The sequence below is a fragment of the Protopterus annectens genome, chromosome 7.part0, assembly GCF_019279795.1.
Source record: "Protopterus annectens isolate FY-2018-M chromosome 7.part0, PAN1.0, whole genome shotgun sequence".
Taxonomy (NCBI): domain Eukaryota; kingdom Metazoa; phylum Chordata; order Ceratodontiformes; family Protopteridae; genus Protopterus; species Protopterus annectens.
Genome location: NC_056739.1, coordinates 1,287,977,379 through 1,287,997,378, shown reverse-complemented (window position 1 = coordinate 1,287,997,378; position 20,000 = coordinate 1,287,977,379).

Here is a 20,000-nt window from a genome sequence, read left to right as displayed (position 1 = left end):
TATTATTTTTATTTGTTTATACGGACGTCTTGGGGGACTGGAGCCAAAGTCATACCTTTACATTAGGTGCAAGCAAAAGCATCTAGATGGTATAAGTTGGATGACATGCTGTTATTTTTTAAGTTTTAGATTTTGACAGTTAAGCGTCTTAATGGGAAACGTAGGCAATTGCCAAATGTACCACTGTTTCAAAATCAGGGAGGAATTTCACCTTGACCTCACGTAGTCATAGTTGCTCTCCTCCGGCCCTCCCCTGTTCATAATATTGATCACAGATCAGGTTCATTGGAGATTACTAGGTTAACGGCTTATGATCCCTTACAAGACTAATTATTATCTGAATTTTACCCAAGTTTCGACTCCTAAGGGGTAGAGGTTGGCTTAGGTTTGTGCCTATGCCTTTGAGTCTTTTATTTGAGTATGAGGGACATGGGCACGACACCAGTAGTGAATTTATGATTCCGTATCTATGAATCCAAACTGCGCTTGAAGAGGGTCGGGGAAGGGCTGTGATTTACCTGAAAAGGAAGCCTGTTCCAGAGAAGGTGTAATCTCTGATACAAATATCTTTCACTCCAACATGTTTTGCTCATGTCAAAGACCAGGTTTAGATCCGTAGATCGGGTCACCCAAGTGCAGTTTTTCTTATGAACATGTAACAGTTCCATCAGGGCTGGATTTGTGAGTGCCTTGTAGGTTAGGTGTACATTACCTCTTAGTAGTTAGTAGGTGACAAGGTAAAGGGAGAGGGCTTTTAGTCTATCCACATAGGACATGTTGTGTACACCCTGTATTTTTTTTTTTTGTAAGGAACATCTGAGGCCGCTCCAGCTGTTGCAAGTGCCTGGTTAAGTACCTGCCAAAAGGTGCATTGTACTTCATTACTGGTCTGATAAGGGCTGAATACAGTGGGACTATAACTTCCTTAGATCTGGATGCCATGCCTTTACTTATAAGCTGTGCCACATAGAAGGACTTCCTCACCAATGTGGACACGTGGTCAAAGTTCAGGATACTGTCTTATCTGTTTGCCTAGATCTCTCACCTCTGAGACCACTCTTAGGGGTGTGGTATTAATGTTGTTATTTGCAGGAGTAGTTGACTCATAAAAGGTATGATTATGTATTTTTTTGCATTCAGTTTTAGGCCATGGCTCTGGCACCAATCATTTGTCTGAATTAGACCCTTCTGAAGGATATGTGTGTCATTGAGGAATTCAGTGATTGTCCCCAACTTGCAGTTGTCAGCAAACTTAGTCATCCAAAGGTCTTCTACATTAGCGTTGACTTCAGATATGTATATTCTAAACAGGAGAGTTTCCATCACTGTGCTCTGTGGCACACCACTAATAACTGGCCTCTTGCTGGATCTGAATTTACCCACTCTAACAACATGTGTCTTGTCAATGAGCCATTTAGCTATCCATCTGGTGACGTATGGATTTGTTTCCAATTTGGTGAGTTTATCTATAATAGCTGAGGAGGAAATTGTGTCTAAAGCCTTAGCCAGGTCAAGGTGGGTAGTATGCACTGTTTTACCCTCATCCATGGCCCTAGTGACTTTGTCAAAGAAATCCACAAGGCTGAGCAAGCATGGCCTGCCCTTAAGAAAGCCAAACTGGGTTGGGTCCGGTGTTTGAAGATTTTCTATGTCATTATTTTTCAGATTCATGATTATTCTTTCCATGGCCTTGGATATAAGACTAGTCAAACTTATTGGTCTGTAGCATCCCAGATCTCTTGATGGTCCCCCTTTATGCAAAGGGATGACTGTTGTTGTCCTCACCTCCATAGGGACAAAGCCAGTCTAGAGGCTGTGGTTGAATAGAGATCTTAGTGGGCCTGATAGTTCTTGTTTCAAGCTATTTAAGAGGCATCCTGGGATACTGTCAGGACCCATCAAAGCTGTGATTTTAGCTTTAGAGTGCACGGTGGTGACCTTCTCTTTGGTGATAACTTGTAGAGGAATCCATTCACAACCCCTTTTTCCCATTTTTCTGACATGGGATCAGGGTGTCACTTCAACAGTGACAATCATCTAAAGTCAAGGTTTACACCACCAGGTGGCTAGTCCTGCCGCGGTAGTTCTACACCACACACTCGCACACACATGCACATTCACACCTATGGCCAATTTAGAATGTCCAATCCACCTACTGCATGTCTTTGAACACCCTTTCATAAGGGCCTTTGAGTAGCTGATAAATATTAGCTGGGTGGTGGCAGTGATTTCTACAATATAGTCTGGGTAAAGGGGGCACAGCTGGATAACCTGTGCCAGCCTTCCGCAGGAGTGTCTGTGTGGTTGTATATAACTCATCTCAAAGTGTGTGTGTGTCAGCTAATTGGGCAGGGACACAAAACAGTGGTTGAACAGAGAGGTTGCTGGAAGTTTTAGCTTGCCCACTAGGCTGAGATCTGGACTCTATAGCTGTGCCAGTGGGGAGTCTTATTAGGGACCTGGAGATAAAGGGAGAAACCAGCCCCAGACTGACTGTGATCTCTGTTTGCTCTTAAGGGAAATTCTACTTTACTGTGTGTGTATTTATTATCCTTTCCCTATATGGACACCCCTCACTAGTGTTAGTGGTGAGGATTGAGGCTCCTTGATTACTGGGACAGTGCACGAACATCACAGTTATCATTAGCTTGGGAGGCTGTTTGGCCTCAACATTTGCTTTTGAAGACTTGACTAGTCCCCTGATTTGCTTGTTTATATTAATGAGAGAGTTTTTGCTCTGTTGTGCACATTCTTACTTCAAGACAAGATTTTCTTTCTTTTCTTAAAAAGCTGTTTATAACAGAGGTCCACCAGAGTGGCTTGTTTTTGCAGTTTGTCCTAGGCTTATTTTGGTCTGGTACTGACTTTTCTGTACAGTTGTTTATATGGTCATACAGGGCTTTGTGTACATGTCTGCATAGGCTTCTGTGTTTTCTGGGTTTTGGGAGCTTAAAAACTAGCTATGCCATTACTTAATAGGAAGTAGTTTGCCTTAGAAAACTTCTTAAATGTTTTGGTGTTATGTGGGGATTCTAGCTTTATATTTATTTCTAGAGAGACTGATTTGTGAACTGATCTAACCATTAATTAAGGACGTCACACTTGGGGGGGGGGCTCAGGGGGTGTAACACTCTCCCATATTTTTTAAGTACCAGGTCTAGGATATTTGTAGCCCTAATGGGAGTGCAGACAAGCTGTCCTAGGGCATTTGCATTGACAAAGTCTAGAAATATTTTTTTTGCCTGCATGTTAGTAGTCATGTATGCTTCCCAGTTAATGGAGGGATAGTTGAAATCACTCATGAGTATGGTATTGGGCTGAATGGTAAATATTCTAGTAAATTCAGGTATGAGGTATGGGTTTCCTGGTTCATAGTGGGGGACCTTTAGCTAGCAAGGATATGGTCATGTATTTTTTCTATAGTTAGTTGGACATGGAGTAGGTCAAGCATGTCACATTGTTTGACCAGTCTTGAAGTGTGCTTATCCTTTATGTAGATGGATACACCTCCACCTCTTGCCCTTTTATGTGCAGTGGGTGATCAGAACATGTGAAAGGCATTATAGCAGTGCAGTGCGGGGTGCTTTCCTTGGCTTTCACCATTTTTCAGTAACTGCATAGGTGTCAGCATTTTCCAGGTTGAGGAGTGCTTCCAGGGACTGTAGTTTCCTGTTGAGACTCCTAGCATTAAGCAGTAATAAATTTAGCTTATCCTGAGTATATTTTGATATGTTGGATGATTTGTCTGCTTGAAAATGCCTAAAAAAGGCACTATAGGGGTGGATAATGTTTTGGCCAATATATGAAAGTCTAGTGGTGACAGATGAAGACCATCCCTGGCAAAACAGAGTGACCTATCAATCATGTTCTCCCAGGTTGACAAATATTGAACCCATTCGGAATGACATCAGTAGATAAGCCAGTTATTAAAGTCAATCATTTTCTGTTGGTATTGAGGCATCATCCTTGGAGATGGTAGAAATCAGCTCAGTGCTAGGCTCATACCTGCCTGTGACACACATTCTGAGAGCTCAATCAAGTCTCTTTTCATATAGTCCAGGGAGGTACATATCAGGACATTTACACCCACATGGGCTATCACTGAGTCATACTGGTATTTAGGGTTTAGTGACTGAGTGCTTGTGTGATCTGGTGAATCCTGGCCCCTGACAGGTAAACTTCTTCTTATCCAGCCTGGTGAGAGGGACATCAGTGTGTCTCACAATGGAGTCTTCTATGACCAAAATATTAGGTTGTGTGGTGTTATGCCTTATGGGCTTGGTAGCTGAGACACAATGAGATGTGGTTTTATGTGTTGTGGTGGGAGTTGTCTTGTTTATATGCATGCACAGTTTCTGAGAACTGTGTCTGAAAGGCCTTTGAAGTTTGGGTAAATTACATGTAAACACCTCCGCATATGTTGCTCTATGTATCTGGTCCTTTGTGAGTGCAGCGAGTGTTGTATGTATGTGTCAATAGCAACCTGTTTGGTGTTTTTTGTGACTGTATGTGAGAGTCTTGCCTCCAGTGACATTGTGTAACTGCGTCTTTCATATGCTGTGTTTGTCTGTTACAAAATTAAGTGGTTGTCAGTGTACATAAGGCCACTGCTACACTGCCTCAGGATGCCCATGTCCACCACACTAGATTCAGAGATAGCAGGAAACTGCCTATCCATGGTTGCAGGTCCTTAATAAGTGCTTTACAGGGGAAATGAATGGGGGTGTTTGCAACTGGACAAAGGATGGGTGCTTACTTATTGTAATGTACAGATAACCTATCCAGTGATGCTTCCCAGTGAGCAAACTAGTTAATCTTTGAGCAACAATAGTTTTGAGTGTTGTAACAATATAATCTAGAGCTAACTAAATGTGCCAGTGCTGGTCAAGTGCTGAGTAGCAGAGGACTGTGGAAAATTCGAGAGGTAGTTTTTATAAGGAAAGTACAACTTCTAGTGATTGCGAGTATACAGGCCACCACAAACCTCCACTGCATGAAGCAAACACAAGGCTTACACAGAGGCAGAAAAAAACAAGTTTTGAACTATGTATGCCCACAGGCTAATCAGGTAAGCACACAATAAGCTTTCTACCTCCAATTCCAAGCTCAGATAGGTGAAATCAGCCCCCTCCTGCCACAAGAATGCAGACTTTAACCTTCTTAATGTAAAATGACTTGTTTGGAGCCCAAGAGTTAGTGAACCACAAAAATAGATACTTAAAAGAACTGAAAAGAGCATCTACAATGTATTTAGAGTACTACAGTTGCAGAACAGCAGCCTTTAAAGCAGTGGAAATTTGCAACTTAAAACTGTAAGCAAGTGCAGGAAAAAGAATAAAATAGCACACAACTATTTAAGAATGCAATGAGAACAAGCAATACAAGTGCAAAGTGATATTTAATTTTGTTTTTCTTGCCAAGGATGGCTTCAGATGTGAGCAAAATCTCTCAAACTTTCTGGTGTCTGCTAAAAGATAAGCAGCTAAGGGTAACTGATTCAAGACTCACTCAAACACAAGGCTTATATACAAGCAGAAAAAAAGTAAGTTCTAAACTAGGTATGCCCATAGACTAGTCAGGTAAGCACAGAATAATAAAGGCAACATTGGAAATCTTTCAGAAACTTTAGTGTAATGTGTTAATGGGAGATAGGTCAGACACAGAAAGCAACTTTAAGCAGGTAAAAGAAGCAGAACATAAAAGCACTGAAGCACAAACTGGACCAGAGATAATTCTCTCACTATTGACCTTCTACTACGTTTTAAGGCACCAGAATATCCAGAAATTTACCAGTAACACTGTTTATGGAAAAATGCAACAATAAATGACTAAGGCTCAAAACCTAGCAAGAGTACATAGTTCTGCCACAACTGCAAATTAAACTACAAGACTATGGGCCAGCAGGTTTTAAAGTGCAAACTGACAGCTTGGTGGACGTGGGCATCCTTTAATAACCCTTAGATTTTTTTTCCAGTCCTACCACTATCCCCCAGACTTCCCTTGTACCTCCTAACTTTCTCCTTTCAACTTTCTCTACTGCACTCTCTCACACTTCCTCTCTAAGAACTGTGTCCAAGTGACAACCTCTTTTTTCCAATTCTCTTTTTCTTCATTTGTAGATATTAGCATTTATCTAGGGACAGACAACTAACACCACTTCTGACAACTCATATTGTAAATATGTATATTAGAGGACTACCATACTAGTAATGCACTGAATGTTCAACTAATATTATACTCACTTGCAACCCTATTCAGTGTACTATTTACTTTAATATCTTTACGTTTGCCTTGTATTGAATACTATATATCAATGTTTATATATACTTGTATGTCACTGCATCTTAGAGTATAGCTTTCTTTGTAAATATGTAAATGTGGAGCTTTTCTTCCCGGGCCTCCATTGTGAAAGGACTTCTGTCTAGTTGGACTTTCCCAGTAAACATATGTAATGTAAAATAAAATAAATAAATAAATAGTTTTCACAAGTAATTGAACTTGTGAAAAATAGAAGTACAGAATAATACAGAAACACAATCTTCCCACAACTACTAACACAAGACTAAGGTTCCAAAACAAACTTATAAATGCAAACAAATGGAACAGAACAGAGAAGAAAAGTACAAAGTATTATAATTACCACACAGGTTTCTAAGTGCATCTCAGATATTTAAGCATATTTGAAATAATTAAAACAATTTCACTATATTTCTTTCTTTTTTTTTTTTTTCGAAAAATTAGTTACTCATAGTTCCACACCTCTCCAAGTATTGGATAAAAGACACTGGGTAGGGATAGCTCTGTGCTAGAAATAAGAGGCTAGCTAGAGAGCAATCCAATCATATAATGACTGATGAAGTATCTTTAGCTATATGGGTTATATCCTGTCAAGGATATAACAGCAGGACAGCTTCCAAGACTTCAGAGCACCATACATTTTCCAAAATTTTAAGGCAGCTTGAGCTTAGCCAACTACAAGACAAGTTTGGGCTTGAAGCCCTTCCGAGCTTTACTGCTTCTGAAGGGTATGCTGCACTGACACTTTCAAGGATCAAGTCATCTTGTGCTTTCCTTTGCTGGACATATAAGTTCCTTTGGGGGAAAAACTTTGATTTTTCTTAATTTTGTTTACGTTTTATTACTTTCCTCTTCAGGAAAGTTATTTTAAAGCTAGGAGTGCTGTGTTTTAATGGACTGTCTCTAGACTGTAATGTACATTTTTTTCTGTCAGTTTAAGAGTGGCATAAAGTAACTGAAAACATTCTTTTCTGAAGATAAATGTTTATTTTACTTTCGTGGTGCTGGCATAGTGTTTTAAAGTGATTTTTACTGTGTGTTTCTGTCAAAAAAGTAACTTTTGTGGACTGGTAGTGTTTACTGACAATTGCTGTTTGTCTTCCCCAGGAAAGAGGCACCATTTTCAGTTATTTTTCCAGCCACAAAAAAAAATAAAAAACATTAAGCAAACAGTGTTTGCCACAACAGCAAGCTAGCAATTTTCCACAGGTGGATAACACTGCTGTGGCTATTAGTTGTACCTCAGACCACTCATCTTTTACCCTGGATCCCTCAGATGTAGCACCTACAGCCACTATGGACCTGGGGTTAGTTACATCCTCTGTGGCTGTTGGGTCCCCTTAGTTGGCAAGAGAGAGACAGACACTCTTGCTGGTTCTGGAATTGGGAACAGGGAAGGTTTCCCTGGTGTGTCAGAATGATGTGTCCATCCGAGGAAACTGTTGCTGCTGCCATTAGTAACACTGTTGGTCCCATTTTGCCATTCAAAAAGAAACAGAAAACCAAGCATGTATTTACTCCTCCAACATTTTTTTGGATAGTAGTAGTTTACTGGGTGTGGTTCAGGGTTTAATTTGGGCTTTTGATCGTTCTTGCAAACTAGTCTCTAGTAGCAAAAGGATTCCTCTTTTTATAAAGAAATTCAAGTTTCTAAGATTCTGAATCTGTATAGGAAAATGCATTTTTTCCCTCAGATTTCTGATTCAGATTCAGAGGAGAACTCAGTTTCGGATTTTCTAGGTGGGTAGTTCTTTTTCTCTGAGACTATTGCTAGAATATGCCAGTATTTTCAGTGGGAGAGACCTGAGGTTTTTCAGTGCCACAGAAAATAAGAGTTGTTATAGAATGATTTTCCAGAACCTACACCCATTCCTCTTGTTCTGTCAGCTGTGTTACTGCCTGCAATCTTCCTGACAGTCAGCAAGTTACCCCCAAACAGGCAGATAGAATGTATAAAGTTCACTATTCCCAAACCAGACCCATTAGCAACAACTGTAGTTATCACTGCTGCTAAGCACTTTTTGTATTCCAATCCTACTCTTTCTGATAAGGATGGGAAAATTATTGATAGATATGGAAAATAGTCTACACTTCTGCAACTTTGATTTTCAGAATATTGAATTATCAGAGTCATATGTTAAGGTTTGTTCTGACAAATTGGGAAAGTATGAGGAATGTTATATCTGCGGTTTCTTCTTGTGAGGAAAAATCTGCTTTGAATAAGTTTGTTTCCTGTATTGCAAAGGTCACTACACATTGTTTACAATGTGTGTGTGACTTGATACTTCTTGCTGGGATATGGCCTCTGGTACTCTTTTGGGACGTTTGCATGGCTGCATTCTCATAACTTGGCAACATTAGACTTAATAGATCCTTATCATCATGTCCTTATTCATCCAGACTTTAGATGTTTCTTAAGGTTTTGTGAGTCTGGATCACATTGTCAGTTGTCTGCCTTACCCTTTGCACTATCCACTGCACCAAGTGTTCACAAAGTTTCTAGCTCTAATTATAGCTCATTGCAGGCTACAGAGTATACACGTGTTTCCATATTTAGATGACTTGCTTATTTTTGTAAATTTTTAAAAAAAAATTGTCCGGAATAATCTCTGCTGGGTGAAAGATCCCTTGCAAAAGCTGGCATTTCAAGGATACCTCAGTTCAAAGAGTTTTTCTTTGAAAGGAAACAATAGATCTTTATGTAGAGTTTTCCATTCAGACTTCAGTCACTGCATGAGAATACCTCAGGATTTTGAGTCTTATGGCATCTATGATTTTTATGATACCGCTGGCAAGACTCCACACGAGAGATACAGTGGTATCTGAAATTCCTTTTATTCCAGTATCAACACCCCTTATCTTTCCAATTCCCAGTGCTGAAGTTTGTCAGTAGAGAAATCTTTTGGAGAAGAGATATACTTAAATCCAGGTCTCCCCTTCTTCCTCCCTGCTCCAAAGCAGTCACCACAGATGGATAGGACTCTGCTTGAGGAACAGTTACAGAGGAGATAAAAGTGTATGGAGTGTGGAACACCAAGGACAAATCCAAATACATAAATATTTAGGAAATGCTTGCCCTGATCAAGACACACAGCTCTCTGAAACACCTTTGATCCCTGAGACCTTTTCAAGTAGTTACAGACAATACCACAATCATTGTGGTACATCAACAAGCAAGGATAAACTAAGTTGTACCCCATTTACAGACTAGCCATGTTAACTTGGGATATAGGTTTGCAGCATAATCTCACTATACAGGCATCCTATATTCCATCAGAACAAAACTCTGCAGCAGACAAGCCAAGAAGATCCAAGGCAGCCTCTCACAAATATAAATCTGATCAGGGATCTTCCAAGATTTTATCTATCTGAGTTCTTTAAGTAGACCCCTTTGCCTCCTTTCTGAACAATCAGCTGGCATGATTCTGTTCCAGGGCTCCATGCAAAAAGGCCTGTAAGACAGATGCATTTTCTTTTCCTTGGACAGGCATGTACCTGTATGTTTTTCCATCCTTTCTACTAATACAAAGGGTACTTATGAAGATTCAGAAGGAATTCTCCAAGATCATTGTGGTGACTCCCTTCTGGCTCAGGCAATCATGGTTCTCCCTTCTTTTGGAAATGACCAGGAGCAATTACCATAAGCTTCCTGATATACAGGATCTTCTCATACAAGAAAAAGGGTGTTTGATACACCCTGACATCAGTCAACTTCAGTTGCCTGCTTGGATGATAGGATCTTAATTTCGTTTAGGCACCTGTTTACTGAGGATATGCAGCAGCTACTAATGGAGGCAAAAAAGCCTGCTATGGAGAAAATCATACATTAGCAAATGGAAAAGGTTTTCTAGTCGGTGCCAAAAACATAACCATTACCTATTCAGGGCTAGTTGTTTTCAGGTTTTACAATATTTGTGTGAGTTACTATCTTATGGCCTTTCTTATTCCTCTATCATGGTTCATTTATTGGCCATTTCATCATGTCTGAGCATGGATCCTCCTCATTTAATGCAGTCTTATGTCAAAATGTTCTTCAAGGGGGTTTTGCATAAGAGGCCTCCAAGAAAATTGTGGCCCCTCCTTGGATTCTTAATTTTGTGTAAGAGAATCTAACACTTGCTCCATTTGAACTAGCTAAACTGGCTGCCTTGAGGTTCTTAGTATGGAAACAATTTTACTGATTTCTCTGACCTCTGCAAGAAGGATAGCTGAGTTCCAAGCTCTTATAGTGAGTCAATCCTATTTCATTTTCCATAGGTATAGGGTTTCTTTGAGAACTAATTCTTCTTTTATGCCTACAGTGGTATCTGAGTTTACTTTAAACCAAACTATCCATCTCCACATTTCTTTCCTGAACCTAAAAATGAGAGAGAAACAATACTCCATACCTTAGATGTCCACAGACAGCTTGGGTAGTATCTTAACAGAAGTAAATCTTTCAGATCTTCATATCAGTTCTTCATTTCTTGTGAAGGTAAGAAGAAGGGACAACCTGTGCCAAAGCAGACTGTTTCCATATGGCTGTCTAAGGTTGATAGCTTTTGTTACACTCACCATAACAAAACTATTCCAGCCAGGGTCAAGGCCCACTCTACCAGGGACTTGAATTCATCTATGGCTTTTTGGAAAGGGCCAGATTCCAGAAGCTGCTACTTGCTCTTCTTTACATACTTTTACAATGCACTATAAGCCTAATTCCTCCTCTAGGTCCAGATCAAGCTTTGCTAGCACTATTCTCCAGGAGCTCCTACACTCTTTTCCTTCCATCTCCCAAAGGTAGTTGGCTAAGGTAATTTACTCATATAGCTAAGGTTACTGCAGAAGTGATCAATATGATGAACATAGTACAGTTGTACAAGTTAAACTTACCATAACAGTAGATGTTTGAAAAATCAGTTCTGAATTAGCCTTTCCCTCCATCCTCCTCATTTGTTTGGTGTGTTTTTATATCAGGGAGTGGGTACTTATTTTTTATTCCTAGCATTGTCCTTTCAGGACCCAGGCTCCCTCCTTCTGCTAACAGGAAAGCTCTGAAGGACTTTGCTCTCAAGCATGTCTTATAATCAGCTCAGCTGCCTGACAGTTTGGGCATGTGGAAAGTGCCATGAAGCTTTGAAAGCTAGCTAGCTGTTATATCCTTGGCAGGTTATAAACCATATAGCTGAGGCTACTGCAACAGTGGTCATTCCAACATCTACTGTTATGGTAAGCTTAACTTACATAACTGTACTTTTGCCCCTCCCCAAGTTGAGGATAAAGAAAAGGCTTTATACAAAGCAGATTAACACATGGCTATTAAGTATTGTTTGATTTGCTGAAAAAGTTATCAATAACAGCTCCTTGCTAGTTCACTGTAATTTATGCTTAAAATCCAAAAGGTCGTGACTTACAGTATGGCTGCACACTGAGTAACAGCTTAATTTTAGCCCTGCCAGTAAATTTGTTTTTTGGGTATATTTCAGTTACTGGCTAATAAGTGCACTGCCTGGATGCCAGCAAAGAAAAAAATAGAGAACCTGGAAGAAAATCAACTACAAAAGGTGAGGAGAAAAGACTAGCTGAAAAGAATCCTGCAGCTATTCAGCAAAGACAGGGCTTCCAGTAATCCAGAGGAAAAAACTAAGTCAAATGTGCTCAGACCTTATTAAAATAAACAAAACACTAAGATATTATATCAACCCAAATAACAAAATGTTGGAAAAAATGGAAGAAGCTTTAAGCAGATATTCAGATTGGCTAATAAAATTGTAAAAACCAGGGGTCTAAATGAAGAAAAGGCTGGTTGACTATGAGACTGCTCAAGAAGAGCTGTTTCAAAAAATGGTAGAAAGGACAAAGCAAGTAGGAAAAACCTAAAATTTTCTGCTGTATTGGGAGAAACTGGAAGGAACAGACTGCATTCATTTTATTTGGGCACAAATAAGCAAATGAACTGATATTCCACACTAGGAGTTGTTAATTCAAAGGGCATGTATACTCCAGACCTGGCCATGAGAAAGCAGCCATGACTTCTAATACTAAATATGCAATCCTACCAGCAAAAAGCGTCGATTCTGACAGAACTGTGGCTGAAGGACAAAATGCTAAAAATTGGATACAGTGGAAAATGATTATTCACGGTACACCAGGCAGAAGAGGAGCAAATTTATTCCAGAAATCAAGGAATGTTAAGAAGCAGGCATAAGAATCAAGCTGCTATATCCAGCTATCTTCAGAATATTTTTTCCTGGAGGGTCAAAGTCATTTTTTCATGCAGAACATGCTAAAGAGGAAATACAAAAGTTTGTCCAGCAAAAATTGAGCCATCAAACAGAAGAAGATTCTGCTTCTTATTCTTCTAGCAATAAAGCCCACAGAGAGATTATGCCAGTGAAACATTTTCCAATGTTCCAAAGGAAAATGCTTGCGAGACAGAAAGAAGCACAGGAGTTGACTAGAAGAACCAGGAGTACAGTAGAAATGAACCAGAGACTAGACTTGGGAGATGGACATCAGCCAGAAGAAATCCAGTAACTCAGAAATTAATGAATAAATGTGAGATTACAAAGCATCAATCACATTTATGAAATATGGAGGAAGAAGAAAATCTGAAAATATTGAACATATTTGACTTTGTTAAACTTGTAGGGGACTTCAAAGCATATGATCTACTTCATGTCATTAATGTTTGGAAGAACATTAAGGAAAGGGGTAGAGGAAAGAAAGAGGTAACTATAAGTAAAACATTTTTTCCTCTTAGCATTATTTTTATAAAACATGACATATACAGAATGTTATACAGTAAAGCTTTTCAGTTATTTTTTGTGTGTAAAGAGAAACTAAAGTAAACAGGGGCCTTTTCCCTTCTTTCTTTCTTTCTTTTCAGTTTTAAGAAGTGTAGGCACTTCAGTGTAAAAAGAGAAGAAATCCTGATCAAAACAGCATAGTACAAGTAAAATCGATTTGCTTTTTCTTACTTTTGCATAGGGAAATGACTGGATTAAGTGCCTTGGCTTGATATAACAACAAGTTTTAAGTGGAAGCAAGAAAATAAAAGAACATTGAATGCAATGAAAAGTTTTCCTTTAGCAAATAAATGCTCATAGTGCAACATGAGATGCTTGTAACTAAAGGCAACTATGTGTTTGGTACTCATGTTTCTATGTAGGCAAGCTGATAAGGGCAATAAAAACAGAATACTTTCTTCTTTCAGTGGCTAAAAGATAATATTTTCTGAAAGCATTCAAGTTGTTTTCTACATCTTAGAGAGGAATAAATATAAGCAAAAACAGTAAGTAGAAGCATGGTCTGTACCATGTGGCTTAGCATGGATAACTTTCATTATAGGTTAATTAAAATCTGTAAGTGTAGCTGTCAGTCTGGGACAATTGTTCATGTTAGGAGGGTTCAACTTCATTATTTGAAGATGCACATAGTTTTGTGTGTTTGTATAAAGTTAATATGTTATGGGGGTGTTCTGGTGTGTATGTGTGTGTGTTTTGAAGGTTTTCATTAAAACAAAAAGTCTTATAAGATATAACATAGTTATAAAAAAGACTAGCACCAACCTTTCCCAGATACTGAGTCCATAAAATAGTAATAGGCAAACAGTCTCTACAAAACAGTAGGACCCAGATACAGCCAAATAATCCAGAATTTGATAGTCATACATTTATTAAAAATATATGAGCCCTATTAAATACTCTAACATTTCAAAAACTAATTGATCATGTGATCAATTAAAAACTTTACTTAAACATACAGGCATACATTTTATATATATATATATATATATATATATATATATATATATATATATATAGGTGTACTTTGAAACATCTAAAACTCATAACATCTAATTTTATAACAGTGAGACCAAAACATCTAAAACCCATAACATCAAATTTCATAACATCTAACACTACAAATCACAAGAAAATAATATCCCCATCCACATATAACGACACCAAACAAACACACTTATTACTAAATTACTTTAGGGGGCAAGCCCCCCTGCACCCCCCCCCCCGTAAATTAAATGTACCAACTCCAAGATCGCACTACAGTGGGAAAAAGTTAATTTCCTAACCCCACTGTATCAAGCCCCCCCTGCAGAAATGTAAAAAGTGTGTTTGGTAGTTTGGTGTCATTATATGTCGTTATAAGTGGAGTGTATGTTATTTTCATGTGATTTGTACTGTTGGATGTTATGAAATTCAGTGTTATGGGTTTTAGATGTTCTGGTCTCAATGTTATGAAATTAGATGTTATGGTTTTTAGATGTTTTGAAGGGGACCTATACATATATATAGATATAGATATATAGATATATACAAACATTTATACATAAAACAAAATAATAGTAAAAACAATACATCTAAAATAAATGTATATGAAAAATAAACTTAAGCACAGCTACCTCAAAATAAACATTATACATTCTTCATCTGGCAAGTGGTCTGGATTTAAGATATGGATTTATAGGTACATTATCATTAAGCCCGTGCCCATAATTACCCCTTAATCTGGTAATCCATTTGGCCTATAATTGCTCTGTTATGTTTCTAACATCACCTCCTCGAATGGTTTTTACACTCTACCAATGGCCATAAACTTGAAGCTATGCTTATTATTTTTAATGATAGAGTAGCCCTTGTGTTATAATTTCTGATTCTTTCCTTGAAGACAAACACATTATTCTCTAACACACACCCTAGAAGGATGCATAATAATTCAGTTCTATCATCTGTAAAATCAGCATAAAATCTCAGAAATTGTTCAAAGCTGGCAATACCAACATTAATAGGTATTACCATAAATAAAGACATAACATCTAGAGTTACTAGAAACATGTTTTCATCAATACAGTGATCCTTTGTGAACAAGAACAGATCATTCAAAAATGCTGCAGTGGAATTGAGGTAACCTTTTATTGGAAGAGGAATGGTGTAGCTACGGACACTTCATGTGCCAATAGCTACGCCAATGCTTTTATGGCCATGTGGGTGCAACGGTATGTTTTAAAAGTTCTGTATTGTGAACATGTATTATTTTATTGGAGGTTTGTGGATGATGTATTCCTGTTATGGAATGGGTCCCTTGCACAGTCTCATCTGTTTGAGGAATACATCACCACGACTACCTCATTTCTACATTTTAACTACAGTTTCACGGGAGAGTATAAATTTCTTAGATGTTAGAGTTATTGTTGAAGCTGCAGGAATGATTTCCACTAAACTATATAGGAAGTCTTGTCATTGCCATCATTTATTATTTAGAGACAGTATGCATCCTCCGTATATATTTAAAAATGTAGTTAAAAGTCAGGCTTCTAGGGTGTCCAGGCTTAATGTCTATGACCAAGACTTTTTTGATCAGGCTGATTATTTAGAGAATGCTTTCTCTGACAGAGGATATGGAAAGATGGAAGTAAATAAAGCTATTGGAGAAGTTAAGCATCTCAGAACAAGCAAAGCTAGGCCGTATTTTTCAGAAGGTATTAGTCGCAATGCTCAGGATAATATGGTGGTACAAGCAAGGAGATTGAAAGTTCCTTTATTTTATTCTACTAATGTTAACTTTTTTATGCAAATAATTAGAATACACTGGAATATTTTAACTACATTTGAAGAAATTAAAAAAATTGCAAACTCCCAACCTAGATTTCTTTTTAAAAATATGAAATCTTTAAAGAGGCAACTCTGTTACCTGAAAAATAGAATCAGAAATTATAACACAAGGGCTACTTTACCATGTGGCAGATGTTCAGCATGTAAGTTTATAGATAGTATGGGAAGTTTTACACATCCCGATCAAAATAAAATTTATAGATTTAACATATATGCTACTTGAAATTCTGAACATATTGTGTATTTAGCCTATTGCACTTCATGTTCCAAATTTTACATAAGAAAAACTGATAGAACTTTTAAAGAAGGAATAAAAGAACATGTTTATTATATTAGTAAATAAAGTAGCATTAGTGCTTTGGGTAAACATGTACAAGTAACAAATAGTAAGCATAGTTTCAAGTTTATGGCCATTGGTAGAGTGTATGAAACCATTCGAGGAGGTGATGTTAGAAACATTACAGAGCAATTAGAGGCCAAATGGATTATCAGATTAACGAGTAATTATGGGCACGGGCTTAATGATAATGTACCTATAAAGCCAAAACTTAAATCAAGACCACTTACCAGATGAAGTATGTATAATATTTATTTTGATGTAGTTGTGCTTAGGTTCATAGGTTCATAGGTTCATACTAGGCTATCTGCCCTAGGGCATTTATAAGCCTAGCCAGAATGTGTTTGGCTTTCGCCACCCATTTTAAATTTATTTTGCTATGCCCTTTTTCGAGGTTAGTATACTGTGCCTCTGTCTAACAGTGACACAGAAGTGATACCCGGGGTAAACCTACGATCTCCCATCCACTCATCAAGATTCCTCTTGAAGAGAGTCAATGAGGGACTCTGCCTAACCTGGACTGGGATTTTATTCCAGAGTGAAGGGAGCCTCTGGGTTATGAATCTGTCCCTCCAGCATGTCCTATTTATTTCAGTGCTGAGGTTCAAGTCTCTCGAGCGTGGCTCGATGGGATTTGGATTTTCTGAGGTGCAGCATGTCCATTAATTCCAGGTTGGACATGGCTTTATCGTCAGGCATAGATCGCCTCTGAACAGGCGGTATACCACTGAGTAGAGCTGGAGTTTCTTTAACCGGGCAGCATATGGCATCTGTTTGAGCCCTTTGATCCTCTTGGTGAGGTACTTTTGGGGTCTTTCCAGTTGCTGCAGGTGTCTGGTAAGGTACATCCCAAAAGGGGCATTGTACTCAATTATGGGCCTGATGAGGGATGAGTAAAGAGGCACGATGACCTCCCCTGATCTAGATGTGAATTCCTTCATGATTAGGTGGGCTATATAAAATGTTTTTCTAACCACTTTGGCCACGTGGTTGTCAAATGAGAGATTGCTATCAACTTGGGTCCCCAGGTCCCTAATTACTTCTTTCATACTTAATGGATTACCACCTATGTGGTAATTTGTGGGCACTTTGTTTTTGCCAAAGGGGATGACTATACACTTTTTGGCATTTAGCTTGAGGCCATGGCTCTGGCACCAGTTGTCTGTTTCTATGAGGCCCTTTTGGAGGATGCTTGTGTCGGCTGGAGAGTCGATTATGGTGCCCAGTTTGCAGTCATCTGCGAACTTGGTCAGCCACAGTCCTTCCGTGTTGGCCTGTCCCTCTTAGAAATATATACCGAACAAGAGAGGTCCCAGGACTGAGCCTTGTGGGACACCACTTGTAACTGGTTTGGAGTCTGACATGGCTCCAGCAATTCTAACCATGTGGGTTCTGTCCTTGAGCCAGTTTGCAATCCATCTAGTGACATAGGGGTTTATATTTAAGCTGGTGAGCTTATCTATAATGCCCGAGTGGGGTATTGTATTGAAGGCTTTTGCGAGATCCAGGTAGGCCGTGTGGACCACCTTCCCCTCGTCAATGGCCTTGGTGACTGTTTCAAAGAAATCAAACAGGTTTAAGAGGCAGGATCTGCCCTTAACAAAGCCGAACTGGGTAGGATTCAGTGTCTGTAGGTCCCCAATATCTTTATTTATGAGGTCCATGATGATCCTTTCCATAGCTTTGCAGACCAAGCTAGTCAGGCTTATGGGGCGATAGTTTCCAGGATCCGTTGAGGCACCACCTTTATGGAGAGGGACCACTGTTGCTGTACGCCACTCTTTGGGCACATATCCTGTAGTAAGGCTGAGATTGAACAGTAGTTTTATGTTTGGGTTTAGCTCTTCTTGGAGTTCATGTAGGGCAGCCGGGACACCATCTGGTCCCATTGATGCTGTGTTTTTGCTTTGGAGAGGCGGCTCTTACCTGAACATCTGAGATGTCAGGGGGGCAGTACTCTGCTGGGATAGATATTTGCCCTTTTGGTGGGGTGGGAGAAGTTTGCGCTGAACCTGTCAGCTAGGATGTTGGCAATGTCTGTGGGTTCGTGTATTTTTGTCATTTTGGACTAATTCTGAGCATATCTGGGAATTACCACCCATGTTCCTAACATAACTAAAGAAAGCCTTGTGATTATCCTTAGTGTCCTGTGCAATTTTTCTCTCGAAGCTGGCCTTAGACAATTTTATGAGTGCCCGTAGTTTTTTGCTAATACTGATCAGTGATGCCTTCCCTTTTTGGGATTTTGCTCTATCATTTAGTAGCTTCCTCCTTCTATTGTATAGTTTGTTTATGGCTGGCGTCCACCAGACAGGACGTCTGCCTTTGGAGGATTGGGTCTTGGTTTTAATTGGGATCGCATGATCCATGCATTCCTGAAGGTGTTCATAGAATGCATTTATAAAGGATTCTAGGGTTTGGGCCGTATTTTCCACAGGCCCGGGGGCTTTGAAGGATTCCACCTCAGTTTTGAGGAGTGTGAAATTTGCTTTAGAGAAGTATTTCACTGTGGTTTTCTGGGCAGGGGGTGGGGTCGGGATGTGAATATCCAGTGAGATTAGTTTATGGTCTGATCTTACCAGTGAGGGATACACTTCTGGTCTGGAGCATAGTCTCCATGTTGGTGATGATCAGGTCCAGTATGTTTTCCCCTCTTGTGGGAGTGGTAACAAGTTGTTCCATAGCATTTGAGTTTATAAATTCTAGGAACCTTTGGGCTAGGGTGTTGGAGCTAGAGTAATGCTCCCAGTCTATGTTTGGGTAGTTGAAGTCACCCAATATAATGGTGTTTGGAGAGACCTTCATATTTTCCAGTGTTCTCAGGAAGGCCGAGTGGGGTTCCTGGGTTTGGGAGGGTGGTCTGTAGCAGGCTATAAACTGGAAGGCAGTTTTACCCACTGTTAGTTGCACATGGATAGTCTCTGATGCTTCTTGCTTTGCCACCAACCTGGAGGTGTGGGTATCTTTGATGAATATCAATACTCTCCCTCCTTTTGTGGTTCGGTCCAAGTTTTGGGGCCGAAAAGCATGGTATGAGGTATAACCTGGTAGTGCTGAGGTGCTCTCGGGAGCCCTGAACCAGATTTCTGTTACTGCACAGATATCGATGTTCTCCATGCTAAGGAGAGTTTCGAGTGCATGCATCTTGAGGTTTAGACTTCTGGCGTTGAGTAGCATTACTCTTAGTTTCTTATCCCTTGTGATACCTATGGAGGTGGGTTTGTCTTTTGAGCCTTGCCTAAAAAAGGCATTATGGGAGTAGCAAGAGCCTTTGCCAATATCCGAAAGCCCAGGGGTGACAGGTGCAAGCCGTCCCTAGTGAAGCATCATGGCTTGTCGAGCATATCATCCCAAGCTGACAGGCATTGGATCCCCTTTGAATGACACCAGTACTTAATCCAATTGTTGAAATTGATCATCTTGTCTTCATATTGTGGCATCATTCTTGGTGAGGGTAAGATGCTACTCAAGGTCAGGGTCATACCGGCCTGGGCTACATGCTCAGAAAGCTCCTCTATGTCTCTTTTCATGTAGTCCAGGGAGGTACATCTCGGGTCATTCACACCAGCATGGACAATGACTGAGTCATATTTTTACTTGCCTTGGAGTGACCTGAGTGCTTGTGTTATGTGGCGGATCCTAGCGCTCGACAGGCTGCTCACCTTGACCCTCTCCTTGTTCAGCCTGGTGAGCGGGACATCAGTGTGCTTGACGATAGTCACCTATTACAAGTGTATCAGGTGTGTTGTTTAGTCTTA